Source organism: Zingiber officinale, chromosome 7A, assembly GCF_018446385.1.
Source record: "Zingiber officinale cultivar Zhangliang chromosome 7A, Zo_v1.1, whole genome shotgun sequence".
Lineage (NCBI taxonomy): Eukaryota > Viridiplantae > Streptophyta > Magnoliopsida > Zingiberales > Zingiberaceae > Zingiber > Zingiber officinale.
This window is the reverse complement of record NC_055998.1, coordinates 96,042,748-96,055,046: the sequence shown is the minus strand read 5'-3', so window position 1 is coordinate 96,055,046 and position 12,299 is coordinate 96,042,748.

Sequence of the window (12,299 nt, the reverse complement as noted above, 5' to 3'; positions counted from 1 at the left end):
TCGGGTCGGGTTCATTTTTGATACCCCTAATTTTGGGTAAAACATTCGTTAACCCCGGAATAAAAAAAATTTCAATTTTTCGAGATTTTTCGATTTCCTTTTGTTGATGTGTCAAAAATGGAACATTACTCGGGAATCATTAATTATTTAAATCAAATAATATTTTCATTAATAATTTTAGATGGATAATCAAAATTATCAAGGATAATCCCGAATTAAAAGCACACTTAAAGTTTAGTCCCAAATCGCATGTTCGTTAGGCCAAGGCTCTTCTCAAGATGTCTTTTACGGTGTTTGTGGGGTTAAAATTTAGTATTTGTTTTGATCTGTTTAATGCTACATGCTTCGCGTATCGCTTATTCGTTGCAATGGCGCACCCGTTCAAATTAATTTAAATTTATGTTTTGTTTATCGTTCTCGGATAAAGCGAATTTTTCTAATTGGGATTAAAAACTAACATAAATCGTTCTATACATTATAAGTGTTTAGAATAATTCTAAATAGAATTAAAAATAAACATAATGCATGTTTTATCTATAATAGTGATTAAATAATTTTATTCGATTTAATCGAACTACACCTAATTGGGGTGGTTTAGTTTTTGAGTTTGGTTAGCAAAGGTGAGTTTTTGAGTTTGGTTAGCAAAGGTGAGTGTCGAAGTCACGTATCAAACAACTTCCGTGAACATTTAATTTTGCATTCTCAGTAAATGAGAATCGACTTGTCGAATGAAACCGTTCTACCATCCGAATACCCTCTCTACTCGGTTACACCGTGAAAGCAAGTTTAGTCCAAGCTTGGCATGATGTTATCAATTTTAAGTTCATATTAAGTATCCAGCTTTTACCGATTAATTCTAGGATAATCAATCTAATTTTACAAAAAAAATTTATCAATCCATCTTCCATCTATCTTTCATCGCCTATTAAAAAAATTCATTCATTAATTCATCAAAACTGGAACTTAATCATAACATGTCTAGCAAACAAAAAAGATACCTTACCGTTTACTCTGGGAATAAATCATGTATTATTGTTTGAACTTATTTGATTTATTATTAAATTTAATAATTTAAACTTATTTTATTTATTTTAATTTTTTTTATTTATTTAACATGTTAATAAAAAAATTTATTGATGAACATTATTCACAAATTTATTCATTAATCTAATGAATCATTCAAACTCGTTCAATTAATTAATCTTGTGTATTGATCGAACATAAATAAGTTCTTATGGAGTCGAACACAAAACTTATTTCTGAATCTTTGGTCCATTTACCGTCCTATCCAACACTCTTGGGATATACAACGAGAGCACAATGATAGGACACACTTGGGATATATACTATCAGCACAATATTGTTACCATTTGGTAATCTTGAATAAACTCAAAGCCCATGCTTTGGATAAATAGGATCGCTCAGTCAAATTGATAAGTAGAGACCTGGCCAAATGAAAAATCATGAGAAAACCCTACAGAGGGCCGAATTATAAGAGAATAACTCGTGGGTAATTATCTTGTGGGTTAAGGCTATTTCATGCAAGTAACAGAGTTGGGAAAGTAGGCAACAATTTTTGATAAATTTTGCAATGGTAGAAGGAAGCACAGGGGCCAAAGTAAGATAAGCTTTCGACATCTGTTCCCTTCCGATTATTGCAGGTAGATATAAAAAGAACCAAAACGAGTTCAATAGGATGATCCCAGCATATCATATGGGAACCATCTAAACTTCAAGAGTAAGATACATGAATTGAGTAAATGTGTTCCTTATGTGTTAGTCATTATTCCAAAGACTAGTAGCCGTCCGTGATTTATCTCCTCCGTGTTGGCCCTGGGACGGATTGGTGGGAACACTGGGGGCGAGCGTATTCACCTTTTGCCACCCCATCATGAATTAAAACTTCCTCCTCAAAATATCATGAGACACTCCATATCTGATGTTGGAAAATTAGTTTGGTGATAATAGAGATAAGATGGTTATTTCGTGAGTAGATCATCATAAATCAATTTCTCGAGTTAATGAAAAATTAATGTCTAATGAAAGGTTGGTCTGATATGATCGGACGAAAATTTAATTTGCATACGAGTTGGATTCATAGATAAACGCTAACTTGAGTACGTGATGAAACCATTCAGGAATATAAAATTATAATTAATTTTATTGATTAATTTATTGATTGATTAAAAATTAATCATTGTGATATTAATTAATTGATTAATTAATATTTATAATAGAATAAATAAATAATTGATGATATTAATCAATTAAATTAATTAATTATAATGAAAAATTTAAGGAAAAAGATACATTTCATATCCTTTTACAAGAAACCTTTCACCTCTTAAAAGAAACTTTTCATCTCTTGAGAGTAACTCTTCATCTCTATAAAACAAACCTCATTCCTTCTACTCAATACACTCAATTCTCAAGTTGTAAATTCTCCTCTTGAGTTCTCTTCTCTCTCTTTAAGAGTTTCAAGGTTTCGAAAGTTTGACAAGGCTCAAAATTTGGAGTGCTCTTATTTCAAAACGTAAGTCGTTGTATCTTGGGAGATAATTGCCAATAAACCGTAAGCACCTGGACAGGGTAATATCGTCTTAAGGAAAGAAGACCTAGCCATCACTTCGACTTTAATACTCTTATCCTTAGGGATAAGTTTACCCAAATGGGTTGTGTCGATATCCGAAGGGATAACTCGATAATCGACAAGATTAGGTCGGCAGCGACGATACCAATAAGGGTATGTCCCTTACCTGACAGGGTACTTCAATAACCGAAAGGAATGTCAAGAGTATAAATGAGACAATGTCCATATCGCCATACTGAGCTCCACCGGTTAGAGTCATCGACTCATCGTCGAGATGACTAATCAGGTCCAACTATTAGATCTCAACACCAAAGATCAATATACCAAAGTCCCCTCGGATGACTCTAGTGGCTATCACATGAGTGTTGCCACAATGAGGTCTGGGGTTCGAATCTCGGCAAAGTCGAGGCAAATACTTTCTTTATGTGCTAGTCACTATTTCAAAGGCTAGTAGCCGCCCGTGATTTACCTCCTCCGTGTTGATAGGGGCGCTGGGGGCGAACGTATCACTTTTTACCACAATATATCAATATTTTTCTTAAAGAAAAGCATAATACGTCATCCTGGTTCTTCTCGCAAAACATTCTAAATCTACCAGAAATTGGAGCAAGAAAATTGCTGTCAAACGAACGGCTAACAGAATGAGTAGCAAGTATAATTCGAGAGGGTAATATAATGCCAGACTAACCTGGACTAAAAAATTGAGTATCTACAGAAATGGATAGAAGGACCAACAGATGCACAATTCTCATTGCCTGGAATCCACAGAAATGGAAAGTTTCTGCCAGAATAGAGCACCAGAAATGGAAAGTTTCATCAACATTGTTATGATCAAACGTATTCATTGTATTATAAATCATTGATTGCATTGTATTGTCATTAAATGATAATTCTGGTTGACCAATAGAGACAGATGACGAAGCACCAGAATATCCAATTGGCTCAAACACATAAGGTTCTCCATGACAGTACCAGTTGTAATAATTAGGAACAAATCCTTTTTTACATATATGTACTTTCACAGTATCCTCATCATGGAAAGTTGTACTTCTACATTTGCAATGATTACACAGACATTTTAACTTGTCTCCATCTAAATATTCTGGATGACTGCTTAGTAAAGTTGATAAACTCTTCAACTCCAGCATAAAATTCATCGATAATAAACCTATTTTCTAACCTATTGTACATCCAAGCTTTATTCATATACATTGTAACCTAAAAAAATTTGCAATATTATTTAAACGTGTAAAGATAAAGATGTATAACAATTCTATCAATAAAACATAATGGAATTCTATTAATAGTAATCAATGTTAGTATTAAATGAAATATACCTAAAAATACAATATCACTGAAAAGGAAATAATAAAAAAAATTGTGTCATAAATTTAGACAATGCACATACCTGAAACAAGATCTCTAACAATGCAGTATACCTGAAATAAGAAAAGAGAGGAAGTACGTTAAGTAAAAAACAATTTCTATTCTAAAATGATGTCACAGCAAGTACAAGACTCATCCTTTTATAGAAAATTACTTAACGTTTGCTCTATAGAATTGCAATCATGGTATTGTCAAGGGTGTCAAATACTTGTATTTTACTTGCCACGATATCTTGAAACTGTGGGAAGATTTGGGATTATAGAGAGCAATTTCATGAATAAACAGAGCAGATGTAAGGGTTTATTCTCCAATGCAAGAGATATTCTCCTTAACCAAGAGCAAAGTATGTTAGTGGCCTAGTGACCACAGTAAGTTAAAGTTGGTAAGGAAAAAAATACACTAATGACTTGAAGTAATTAATAGTTAGATCATTATATACTAGACTGTAGGGAAAAACTCCTCAATTTATTCATCTATGAATAATGAAGGCTCTCTTGAGTAATTGACAAACAAATATAGCGAAGGATATCAGTAAAAAAAAATGTACCCAAGTCATACGAGAGTTGCAACGAGTAAAGCAATGTTCTTTACCAATGTTGGTAGTGTAGGGCCAACACTTTCTATTCGAATGAGTTTTACTACAATTTTACGCTATATATATTGTCTAAGTCCAAATATGTTCTCATCATAGGATCACAAACAAGAGAAACTCAGAATTTGTGCATTCTGATTATTGTATTTTCATAACTTTGCATAGTAGCACATAGAGGAGGGCGAGCAATCTACACCGTCTCTTATATCAAAAACATGAAGGCAGACCCTAACTAATCTTTACGGCCAAGGAAAGGTCGGCCAAGAAAAGGCCAAGGAATGTACATGTCAAGAAAAGGCCGAGCTCAGGCTGACCGAGTTCACGCTGGCCAAGGAAAGGTCGACAAAGAAAAGGCCGAGCTCAGGCTGACTGAGTTCACGCCGGCCAAGGAAAGGCCGGCCAAGAAAAAGCCGAGCTCAGGCCGGCCAAGCTTAGGCCGACCAAGGAAAGGTTGGAGGCGGCGTTTACGGTGAGGAGGCGGCACCGAGGAGGAGTGAAGGAATAGATGCTTACCCGCGCCGGAGAAAAGCTAATGCTGGAGGAGATCGCCGGCTAGAGAGTTATGAGAGATAGCAAGGCGAAGGAGATCGGGCGGAGATGGGAGAAGGGGATCGCGCGGAGACAGGATGGGAAGAGAAGTTCGGGATTTAGGGCTTGCGAGGGGTTATGTTGGGAGATAATAGCGACCGAATAATTTATTCGGTCACTATTTAGCGACCACATATCTTATTCAGTCTCAATTTTGTGACCAAATTTAAAGTTCAATAGTTAAAAATGCACAAAATTAAAGTTATACCCCACTTAAATTACAAAATTTATTTATTAATTTATTTTACGAATAACATTATTAGCGGAAATCACTTAATAATTTAACAAGTAAAATAATTTATTTGCATCGTTAAATTAGAGATCGATATTAAATTTAATTTCAATCTATACAATTTATTAACTAATTAGCCATAAATAATCTTATTAAATTAAATAACAAATTAAGTTAAACTTTAAAAGATAAATATAATGATAGCTAATTATTCAACGCATTTGAATACCGTTATTTGTAATTTAGCTACAACAATTAATTTTGATCTCCTAATTTAACGAAATAATTGAAATTCATTCATGAAAGAAGGGGTGAAATCTTTAGACATTAGCGACCGCTATTTAGAATCGGTAGCTAATTAGCGACTGAAATTAAATTTCGGTCGTTAATTAGCTACCGATTCTAAATAGCTGTCGCAAATTACCTACCGAACTTTTAATTTCGGTCGTAATAATTTACACCTAAGCACCTACGCAACTACAAGACTCCCTGGTTGAAACTGAAAAATTAAAGTAGTCGCTAATTTTACGTTTTAAATTTAGTTTGCCGTTTCGTTGCTAATTTAGGGATCGAAATTATATCGGTGGTTAAATTAACCACCGAATTATATTCGGTCCCTAAATTTGGGACCGACTTTATTGCGGTCGTTATATTAATGACCGAAATAATTTCGGTCGCTAAATCGGTCGCTATTATAGCATTTTCTTGTAGTGGAGATGATATTGGTGGTTTAGAGATTGTCACGTTAGCAGGCCACATGAATTGTCTACTGTTATGTCCTTTATTCAATTGGATGAGTATCGACAATCAGGATCATGTTCAAATATTAGGCTTTGAACATATCAATATCATTCCTAACATATTTTCACTCATTTTGTCATATAATAGATTGTTTATTTGATGCTTTTGAGTAATTTCAAAATATCCGTCTGAACTCTCGAAGGCATTTAGACTTAGCTGCAAAGCCATATTACAAGAAGCATGGTTAGAAGTTTAATACCTTTCAAGCTTGAATTCTCTTCAACATTGTCCAGCAAATCAAATTAAGCAATGTAGCAACTGATTGAGATGGATAAAACTCTGGCTTCTCACTCATGTTTTAAGTTGTTCTTTTATGTTAATTATTTGTTTTATGAAAAAGCTCATGCTGGTTAGTTTACATTGTACCAGAAAAAAACTACATTCATCTATTTTGCAAGAAAAATCACATGATTTCGTCCTGAGAACAAATAGTGAAAAATATGTTAATGGGTTGATTTGGATAGTAATACTTTTAGTTCATCTTTTCTAATAATCTCTCGTGTTTATCGAGCATTGTCATCATTATCAAGTGACTTTTTTTTCTTATTTGTTATGATTGTACGTGGCCCACACACATCTCTATGACGAAATAGTACACACTTGATTACTTAACCTTGAGTACAAGTATATCTAATACGGTTATTTAAAAAAAAAAATTGCATGTGATCAGTAGGAATGTGTGTACATTCAGAGTGTATGTCAATGGTGAAGTATCAGTGTCATGTGTCATATGTTAATCAACAATCACATAGCTCAACAATCACATAAGAGTATATAAGCTCCTCTATTTTAATCATTCATTGTTTATCCTATTAATAATATTTTATGAAGGGTACATGACAATTATACTACTCAGACTTGAGAGCAAGTTGCTATAATGAATGAGAATAAAATATGATGTGGTGATAAAGGCGGCTCATCTGGCACGAGTCAACTGTTAAGGTGGAGATCAAAGTCGAGGTGGTCAACATTAGGGTGTCAAAAGGTTCGTCTATGGTGGTCGAGCGGAGGATCTTAGTAAGGTTGGTAAGAACAATCATTGTTCGATCGGCAAACACTACAACAAAAACCCTGATAGACATCGGTTTTCCACCGCTGTCTATTATATTTTCAACCGATGTCTATGAAGGCGATGTAAAAGGTCTGTCATTTTAGACATCGGGTTAAAACCGGTGTAGTATCACTTAACGACACTGATTTTCGAATCGGTTATTAACCAGTGTAGTATCACTTAACGACACTGTTTCATCAACGGTGTAAAACTGATGTAATATATGTTAATAACACCAGTTTTGGTAGCGGTGGAAAACCGATGTAATATCAATATTATTTAACGATGCCGATTCGATTTCTGAAACAGTGAAAAATCGATATTATACAACATTTTAATAGTACAAAATTTAGTTAATATTATTATACATCGGTGTATCTAAACACACCAAGTAAATATTCATGTTACCAACACATAAATATTATTCTTACAATATAAAAAGATAATAGATATTGTACACATCAAGTCCGTATCCACAAATTACACAAATATTCCTCTTACAACATTAAAAGATAATTAACTATGATGCCTAAATCGCATTAGCTGATGACAAATCACCGACAAGGGCTAAATCACCTTGAAAAATTATATCAAGCTTACAGTTGTAGGGAGCAGTGTTGCCATTTTCAGTCAACTTCTGTAAAAATCTTTTACCATTATTGAATTTATGTTTGTAGCTGATGCCAAATGCATTTCATCAATTTCTATTGTAAGCAAGGCGTCACATACAACCCGTCCAACTTGGAGAATTTTTGGGCAACCTGATAAGATGTAGATGTAATGAGCAAAAAGATCAACAACAAAAGATCAACTGCAATAGATAGGGCACTTACCTGCAACTGGGCATCGAGGATGTGGTTTCTTTGTGCTTATATAGTGGATTACTGGTTCCTTCTCATAAATGTGCTTGCAGTCCATCCTGCTTGATGAAGAACAACAGATAGAAAGAACACGGTTTATGACTTTAATAATAATAATAACATACCTTTTGCTTGGGAAACAAAAAGAAAAGTGAAATAGACTACTCATAAGCTTCTTCATCACTTGATAAATAAATATACATCAAGCATTGTTCAAGGAACATGAACAGTTGAATCAACAGAATCTGTTAAAAGGTTTTTTTGAGTTGTTAGAATGAAATATAAGTAGAAAGCTATGGAATGTTGTCTACGACATTAACATATCTCACATTGCATTCTACAAAGCACACAAATTCATAGTTCGCAACTAATCAAATAAGGACTCACCGTTAGGAATATAACAACTATCATCAAACATACCACACAAGATATTCTTGATGATTTACCAAACTTGACTGCTTCATCCTGTATTTGAGTGGCCAACTCCCTCGTTGGTGACAAAATTAGTACAGTAGGACCCATCTTAGAATTATTATGATTGCGTTTGAGAACAACAAACCCTAGCATTAGAAAGCCTACTGTTTTTCCTGATCCTATCTTTGCAATGGCCACAATGTCACACCCCCTTAAGACAATTGACCATGACTGAGCCTGAATTGGTGTAGGAGCCGAGAAGCAGGCATGATGTATCTATGAAAGCAATAGACAAAAGAAGTTCAATACCAAGAATGTGCAACACCTGGTCACAAAAACAAATGTTGCTCCATTACAGGTTGATATAAAACAAACACATATGGAACCAGGATTTCATTGTGAAACTTGCGAAAAGTCGGACCTCCATAATGTTGGATTGAATGGTCTCAAAACTGACACAGGCGGCTAGTACAACTAGTAGGGCAGGGGAATCAGTTGTGCTCCCTATTATTTATTTAATCATTCTAAGATATACAGGTATATTAGAAAATTAGTCAAACGTGTCAAAACAAGCTAACACTAAAAACAAGAATAGCTAAGTGATTACGGGTTACAAAATTCAAATAAAATTTGAAGCGATAGATCCCATTGAAATTGAAAAAAAAATAGACACAAAAAAAAACAAACAATTCTAAGACAATGCCATTATAAATTAAGTTTAGACGCTGATCACCAACAGAATGACGCATCACTTAACAAAAAAGAGTAAGATCAATGACAAAATGGTAATACCAGAATGACATAAGATATCAAAGCATGATCTAACATAATGAAACAATAACAAGAGTAACTCAGAATTATCCTACCCAGTCTTATATCAAATACAGAATCAATCCCTATCTTAACTGACATAAAGTGCTGTCATAATTACTGACTTAGTGTGATATCATGGTTATATAATGAATCCATATATGCTCAACTATGATGTCGGCATTCAAAGGGAAAACAAAAAGTCCCATATCATCCCACCCACAAGCTGTTTATATCAGAAAGCATCCTCATCAATGTTGCTAATTACAATATAGACAAGGCATTCAAAAGCAACTCATCTCAAAGCCATTCAAATCCCACACAAAATGTTAGTGAATGTGTTGATTAGAAGGTAGAAATTGTTAGAGGTAATAAGTTAATAGATTATTGGTAATTAGTGGGTTTAATCCCACCTTGATATTTTAGGTTTAGGATTTCTATTTTGGTATGAGATGATTGAGGTCATTGAATAAAATGGACCACTTAATAATGACCCCCTTGCCACCATGATGCTATCTTCTAGAAGCATTTTACATCTCTAAACAATCTTAAGAGAAGGTTATTGGCGGATGTCTTTATAAGCACATGATTATAATAGGAAGCAGAGGCAACTGTACAATCCAAAAAAACAGATAAATCACTTACTCATCTTATGATATTTGTTAGTGGACCGGTGGCCATACACATTGGACTGTCAAACAAGGACTGTCAAACCAATAGAGAAATATTTCCCTATCCTTTATATATAAAGTTTCTTCCATACCACCTTTTCTTAGTTGTTTCATATGTTTGTTAAAAACTTAACCTTAAGTACAAACTACATATAACGACAAAATACTATGAGTTACCTCTTTAAGAATATTAGGTGGAAAACCAGTAGATTGAAATGTCATATATGGATCTGGAGCAACATCTCCCTGTAAAAACATCAAAAGAAAGAGAGGTATCTACCTTTCTCTTAGTATATTTTATGAATAGGAAAAATCCTAAGTTCATAGTTCAAAATTAGTTTTCAATAAGTAAAAATTAACAAAGAAATAAAAATAATAGAAACATAGCAGCTAACCTAGCAAAAGAACTATATATACAAGCATAACCATGAAGCAAGATGCATACAGTTACAGTTATTTCATGCTGACTTCGATATGCTTCTGTAGTTGAAGCAGCTGGACCAGATTTTGCTGAACTTTGCTTGTGATGTTTCACTATGGATGGCTCTTGCACAAACTCAGTTGAATCAATGATTGAAGGATTACCAATGGATTGACTACCTACATATTGAAAGGCAAAGATTCATATCACCAAGACTGGCCTAACCTGAATATCAAGACAATGATAGTACTTTTTTATCCACCTAATAAAAGGAGGCACTTCACTATCTGTAGAAGATGAACAAGCATATAAGTTGCATCTTATGACACTCGTTTTAGTAGTGTACTACTCCCAATATCTACATATGTTGGGTAGACGATTGATATCATCATCAATAAGTAAGCATGGATCAATATATATATTAATGGTTCAACAACTCTGGAGATACTTGTTATCATCAATGAGCAGTGATAGACCATTTTTTACATCACTAGCAAGTATATATAGAACAGATCTATTTTTTTACAGCATTAACCGCCTTAAGAGAGAAGGCATCACTGCCAATTGAAGCAAAGCCTTCTTACATTAAATACTTATCTTCTAATCTTTTCCAACACTCAGTGGTTAGTAAGGTATCCAATTTCTTTGGTTGCATCATATGAAAAAAAAAGAGTGGTTACTTGAAGTAGTTCTCGATGCTCATGTCTAACCTTTCTCCTCGACACATTAACACATTATCGCATAATCTCTTCAATGTAAAAAATACCTGACAGGGATTCTGATTCGCATTCTCTTCAGGGACATCTAAAGGTGACTGTTGCTTAGGCTGTTGCATGGATGAGCTCACTCCAGATCGCAGTTGTGAAGCAACCAAGGTCAGTGGTGGGTCCTCAGAGACCGGGCGCTCATACTAGGTGACCTTGGTCTCCGAATTCCAGTAGTACAGGTAATCAGTGCTGCCGTCGATCAGAGCCCGCCAAGGACTGGGAAGAGTTGGATCTGGCAGAGCATATCGTGGCCTCTTTGAGGGAGGAGAGTTGGGAACTGAAGATGTAGCCATTCCCCTTCTTCACTATGAAAATGAAAATCAACAAAAATCTTGTGAATCAAGAAAAACAAATGGATCGATGATAAATCATAAACCCTAGCAAATCACACGATGGTACAAGCAAACCAAAAGCTAAGCAAAGATGCTGGTGGTTGGGTTAAACTAGGAATGTTCCCTACAAAGAATCCCCGAAGGGCCCACCGGCCGATTATAAGAGAGATGACAAGGAATGCGTCGTGGCTTCGGCTACATCCCGCGGACCCTGCCTCCCAACGACCCTCTGTCGGCCGAATGGAACGATGGAGAGTTGCTTAATCGAATAGCCGCCGACGCAGAATCCCAAATGACGGTAGAGTTACAGAAGCTGTCGCCGAAGGGAACCTACCAGGGTCTAAAGGCGATACCCCCCTACCTAGGTATCAATGCACTTATGCACCAAGACCTCCCCCTGCCCGATGTCCGCTCCCCTGCCTGATAGACTGCCCAAAGGGAGGAGTTGGAGGAGATGCAGTATGGTTGGACGGAGAAATAAGGGCATATCCTGATCAGGAGAGGAAGGGGCGTCGATCTAGGAAGGGGAAGAGGGAGATGAGGCGACGGTATACGGTGGACGGCGTGATATAGGTTTAGGTTTGGAGGGAAGAGTGAAGTGTTGCAAATTTCGGCTAAGTATTGGTGGGAAAATTGTATTCTTTTATTTTATCATAGACACCGGGTTTTAAAAACCGCTGTTAAAATCGGTGTCTATTAATGAAAAAAAGGCGCTCATAGACATCGGCTTAAAAACCGATGTCTATGAGCGAAAATCTGCGCTTATAGACACCAATTTTTGGAA